Below are 6,000 nucleotides of genomic sequence, written 5' to 3'. Positions count from 1 at the left end.
TTTTCCAGTACTTTTGACAGGGATTTTGACAGGAACTTTGGAAGGTTTTATCCAGGAATTTCCACAGGACTTTTGGAACAGTTTTTACCAAGGCTTTTGCCAGGAGTCTTCCCACTTTCCTCAAGGCTTTTGCCAGGGATTTTGCCAAGGCTTTCACAAGGAATTTTGCCCGGACTTTTCTAAAGGCTTTTCCTTAGGCTTTTCTTAGGCATTTTGCCAGGGCTTTTGCCAAGCTTTTGCTGGGGTTTTTGCCAAGCTTTTGCTGGGGTTTTTGCCAAGCCTTTTAACAGCCTTTTTGTCAGGGCTTTTCCCAGAGGTTTTCCAAGGGATGCCTGACTTTTGCCAGGCCTTGCCTAAGGTTGAGTCCAAGGCTTTTTGCAGGGTTTGTACCAGGGAGTTTGCCAGGGCTTTAGCCATAGATTTTGCCAAAGCCCTTGCCAGGGCTCTTCCCAGGCTTTTTCCCAGAATTCGGAGAGGGACTTTGCATGGATTATGGCATGGCTTTTGCTATGGATTTTGCCTGGGCTTTTGCCAAAGACTTTGTGAGGGATTTTGCAAAAGATTTTACCAGGCCTTTTGCCACAGATTTTGCCGGGCATATTGCCGGGCTTTTCCTAGACATCTTGCCATTGTTTCCACAACCCTTCCGCAAATGCTTTTACAAAGGGGTTTGCGAGAGCCTTTGGGAACAGCTTTGACAAAATCACTGGCAAAAGCCTCGGAAAAAGTCCGGGTAAAATCCATGGAAAATAACCTGGAAAAAGCTTTGGGAAATGCTGCCAACACCTTTCCCAGCCCAGAAATCCAAACAAAGTGCTGCACCAGCTACCAAGAAGGAGAAAAAATGGCTGCTGCTGCTGAACCCAGGACAGTATCCACCCCTTGTTCCATACCATTCACGTCATGCTCAGATCCAACATTTTCCATATACCATAGCTCTTATCTCAGTGCACTCTTATCTTAGTGTATGGACCAGTCCCTATAATGCTGCTGAGTCCATCTGGTCCATGATGTCAGGCTCCATCTCTTGTAACAGTCCTTCAGAGCATTAGAGGCTGTGTGCCGCGTTCACACTCGTGTACAACCTGAGCAACAGTGTCCATTGTTTTCAATATACCATAGCTCTTATCTCAGTGCACTCTTATCTTAGTGCATGGACCAGTGCCTATAATGCTGCTGAGTCCATCTGGTCCATGATGTCAGGCTCCATCTCTTGTAACAGTCCTTCAGAGCATTAGAGGCTGTGTGCCGCGTTCACACTCGTGAACAACCTGAGCAACAGTGTCCATTGTTTTCAATATACCGTAGCTCTTATCTCAGTGCACTCTTAGTGCATGGACCAGTCCCTATAATGCTGCTGAGTCCATCTGGTCCATGATGTCAGGCTCCATCTCTTGTAACAGTCCTTCAGAGCATTAGAGGCTGCGTGCCGCGTTCACACTCGTGAATCACCTGGGCAACAGTGTCCATTGTTAAGTCCACCCCTTGATCATGAGTCCATCTCTATGTTGCATCCCTGCTCTGATGGCCTGAAGTGTCATGAGCACACCAGGCTCAAAAGAATTCACCAGCTCCTTCAGCCGTTTCTGTAACTTGTTGCTGGGGACTCCAGGCAGCTGCCTTCCATCTCCGATGCTTCCAAAGCACTGGAGGGGCCCACATCGCCCATACTGTCCCACATGCCCTGCCACTCATGACTGTCCAGCCTTGGGGAAAGTCTCCTGGTGCTCCTATCTCGTTGCCTAACCCCGGACAAGGCCCAAACCTGACTGTTGAACTTTTGAGGTCAGACAAAATGGTCCTGGGTAGAACACACGCTGTGTGTGTGCCAACATGCTGATCCCCATCACAGTCAGCAGGCAGGTCCCAAGGGTAGCCAAAGGCCATTCAAAACCTTCAGAACTCTCAAATGATGCTGCAGTACTTGTCACTGGGGCTGATGTAGCTGCCGTGCTTGCCAGCTCTGCCACCACCAGCTTCTCCTTTCCTTTGAGAGTCAATAAATCAGCATTGTGATGAGTGACTATAAATCCCATCTCATCCGCCCTTATCTCAACCCCTCGAGCCCCACAATAGGCACCAAAAATAAAGAACTGTCGTGCTTTAAACCCAAGCCGCACAGCTCGCGCACTCACTCCCACCCCTTTCTCCCCCAACTCCCAGAGAGTTGGGAAGGAGAATCCAAAGAAGGTAGCTCCCACGGGTTGAGATAAGAACAGATTAATAACTAAGGTACAACACAAACCACTACTGTTACTACTAGTACTACTCCTACTAAGAAAGGAAATAACAAGTGAAGAGAATACAACACCTCACCAGCCACCGACCCATAACTCACCCCACCCTGCCCGACCGAGCACCGACCCAATCCCTCCTCCAACCCCCAGAGCCCTCGCCCTTCCTCACAACTCTCGCTTACATCCTGGCCATGACGTGCTATGGTATGGAATACCTCTTTGGCTAGCCTGGGTCAGGTGTCCTGTCACTCTTTCCTCCTGGCCTCCCCTTCTCCCTGGCAGAGCATGAGGCTCAGAAAGCCCTTGGCCAGAGTAAACATTTGAGCAGTAACTCAAAACATACGTGTTGTCAGCACCATTCCCAGCCCGGAACTCAAAACACAGCGCTGCACCAGCTAGCAAGAAGGAGAAAAAATGACTGCTACTGCTGAACCCAGGACAAGAGTCCTGGTAAAATCCATGGAAAATGGAATTCCAAGGGATGCCTGGCTTTTGCCAGGCCTTGCCTAAGGTTGAGTCCAAGGCTTTTTGCAGGGTTTGTACCAGGGACTTTGCCAGGGCTTTAGCCATGGATTTTGCCAAAGCCTTTGCCAGGGCTCTTCCCAGGCTTTTTCCCGGAATTCAGAGAGGGACTTTGCATGGATTATGGCATGGCTTTTGCTATGGATTTTGCCTGGGCTTTTGCCAAAGACTTTGTGAGGGATTTTGCAAAAGATTTTACCAGGCCTTTTGCCACAGATTTTGCCAGGCATATTGCCGGGCTTTTCCCAGACACTTTGCCATTGTTTCCACAAGGCTTCCGCAAATGCTTTTACAAAGGGGTTTGCGAGAGCCTTTGGGAAGAGCTTTGACAAAATCACTGGCAAAAGCCTCGGAAAAAGTCCTGGTAAAATCCATGGAAAATAACCTGGAAAAAGCTTTGGGAAATGCTACCAACACCTTTCCCAGCCCAGAAGTCCAAACAAAGTGCTGCACCAGCTACCAAGAAGGAGAAAAAATGGCTGCTGCTGCTGAACCCAGGACAGTATCCACCCCTTGTTCCATACCATTCACGTCATGCTCAGATCCAACATTTTCCATATACCATAGCTCTTATCTCAGTGCACTCTTATCTTAGTGCATGGACCAGTCCCTATAATGCTGCTGAGTCCATCTGGCGCATGATGTCAGGCTCCATCTCTTGTAACAGTCCTTCAGAGCATTAGAGGCTGTGTGCCGCGTTCACACTCGTGAACAACCTGAGCAACAGTGTCCATTGTTTCAATATGCCATAGCTCTTATCTCAGTGCACTCTTATCTTAGTGCATGGACCAGTCCCTATAATGCTGCTGAGTCCATCTGGTCCATGATGTCAGGTTCCATCTCTTGTAACAGTCCTTCAGAGCATTAGGGGCTGTGTGCCGCGTTCACACTCGTGAATCACCTGGGCAACAGTGTCCATTGTTAAGTCCACCCCTTGATCATGAGTCCATCTCTATGTTGCATCCCTGCTCTGATGGCCTGAAGTGTCATGGGCACACCAGGCTCAAAAGAATTCACCAGCTCCTTCAGCCGTTTCTGCAACTTGTTGCTGGGGACTCCATACAGCTGCCTTCCATCTCCGATGCTTCCAAAGCACTGGAGGGGCCCACATCGCCCATACTGTCCCACATGCCCTGCCACTCATGACTGTCCAGCCTTGGGGAAAGTCTCCTGGTGCTCCTATCTCGTTGCCTAACCCCGGACAAGGCCCAAACCTGACTGTTGAACTTTTGAGGTCAGACAAAATGGTCCTGGGTAGAACACACGCTGTGTGTGCGCCAACATGCTGATCCCCATCACAGCCAGCAGGCAGGTCCCAAGGGTAGCTACAGGCCATTCAAAACCTTCAGAACTCTCAAATGATGCTGCAGTACTTGTCACTGGGGCTGATGTAGCTGCCGTGCTTGCCAGCTCTGCCACCACCAGCTTCTCCTTTCCTTTGAGAGTCAATAAATCAGCATTGTGATGAGTGACTATAAATCCCATCTCATCCGCCGTTATCTCAACCCCTCGAGCCCCACAATAGGCACCAAAAATAAAGAACTGTCGTGGTTTAAACCCAAGCCGCACAGCTGGTGCCCTCACTCCCACCCCTTTCTCCCCCAACTCCCAGAGAGTTGGGAAGGAGAATCCAAAGAATGTAGCTCCCACGGGTTGAGATAAGAACAGATTAATAACTAAGGTAGAACACAAACCACTACTGTTACTACTAGTACTACTCCTACTAAGAAAGGAAATAACAAGTGAAGAGAATACAACACCTCACCAGCCACCGACCCATAACTCACCCCACCCTGCCCGACCGAGCACCGACCCAATCCCTCCTCCAACCCCCAGAGCCCTCGCCCTTCCTCATAACTCTCGCTTACATCCTGGCCATGACGTGCTATGGTATGGAATACCTCTTTGGCTAGCCTGGGTCAGGTGTCCTGTCACTCTTTCCTCCTGGCCTCCCCTTCTCCCTGGCAGAGCATGAGGCTCAGAAAGCCCTTGGCCAGAGTAAACATTTGAGCAGTAACTCAAAACATACGTGCTGTCAGCACCATTCCCGGCCCGGAACTCAAAACACAGCGCTGCACCAGCTAGCAAGAAGGAGAAAAAATGACAGCTACTGCTGAACCCAGGACAAGAGTCCTGGTAAAATCCATGGAAAATGGAATTCCAAGGGATGCCTGGCTTTTGCCAGGCCTTGCCTAAGGTTGAGTCCAAGGCTTTTTGCAGGGTTTCTACCAGGGACTTTGCCAGGGCTTTAGCCATGGATTTTGCCAAAGCCCTTGCCAGGGCTCTTCCCAGGCTTTTGCCAGGAATTCGCACAGGGATTTTGCATGGATTATGGCATGGCTTTTGCTATGGATTTTGCCTGGGCTTAACAAAATCCCTCTCAAAACTCTTGGAAATAGCCTTACAAAAGCCCTGTCAAAGGCCTGGGAAACTTTCTGGCAAAAGCCTCGTCAAAATCCTTGTTAAAGAGCTTGGGAAAATTCCTGGCAAAATCCCTGGGAAAAGGCTGGCAAAAAAGCCTTGGAGAAGGTCCTGACAAAAGCTGCGGCAGGATCCATGGCAAAAGCCTTGGAAAATACCTGCAAAAGCCTTGCTATAACCCCTGCAAAAGCTTTGCCAAAAGCCCTGGAAAAGCCGTGGCAAAATCCCTGGAGAAAGCCTTGGCAAAGGCCCGGGCAAAATCCCTTCGAAAACTTGCTGGCAAAAGCCTTGCCAAAAGCCTTGCCAAAAGCCCTGTCAAAGCCATGGCACGATCCCTGGCAAAAGCCCAGGCTAAAACACTGGAATAAGCCTTGGAAAAAACCTGGGCAAATGCCCTGGCAAAAACCCTGGCAAAAGCCTTGGCAAAATTCCCTGGGAAAACTTTGCTAAATTCACTGGCAAAACCTTGGCAAAAGCCTTCTGCTTCTTCCAGGGATTTTGCCAAGGCTTTTTCCAGTACTTTTGACAGAGATTTTGACAGGAACTTTGGAAGGTTTTATCCAGGAATTTCCACAGGACTTTTGGAACAGCTTTTACCAAGGCTTTTGCCAGGAGTTTTCCCACTTTTCTCAAGGCTTTGATAGGGATTTTGCCAAGGCTTTCACAAGGAATTTTGCCCGGACTTTTCTAAAGGCTTTTCCTTAGGCTTTTCTTAGGCATTTTGCCAGGGCTTTTGCCAAGGCTTTTCCCCAGAGGTTTTTGCCAAGCCTTTGAACAGCCTTTTTGTCAGGGCTTTTCCCAGAGGTTTTCCAAGGGATGC

The sequence above is a fragment of the Melopsittacus undulatus genome, chromosome 5, assembly GCF_012275295.1.
Source record: "Melopsittacus undulatus isolate bMelUnd1 chromosome 5, bMelUnd1.mat.Z, whole genome shotgun sequence".
NCBI classification, from domain to species: Eukaryota; Metazoa; Chordata; class Aves; order Psittaciformes; family Psittaculidae; genus Melopsittacus; species Melopsittacus undulatus.
Note: the sequence above shows the minus strand (reverse complement) of the source record.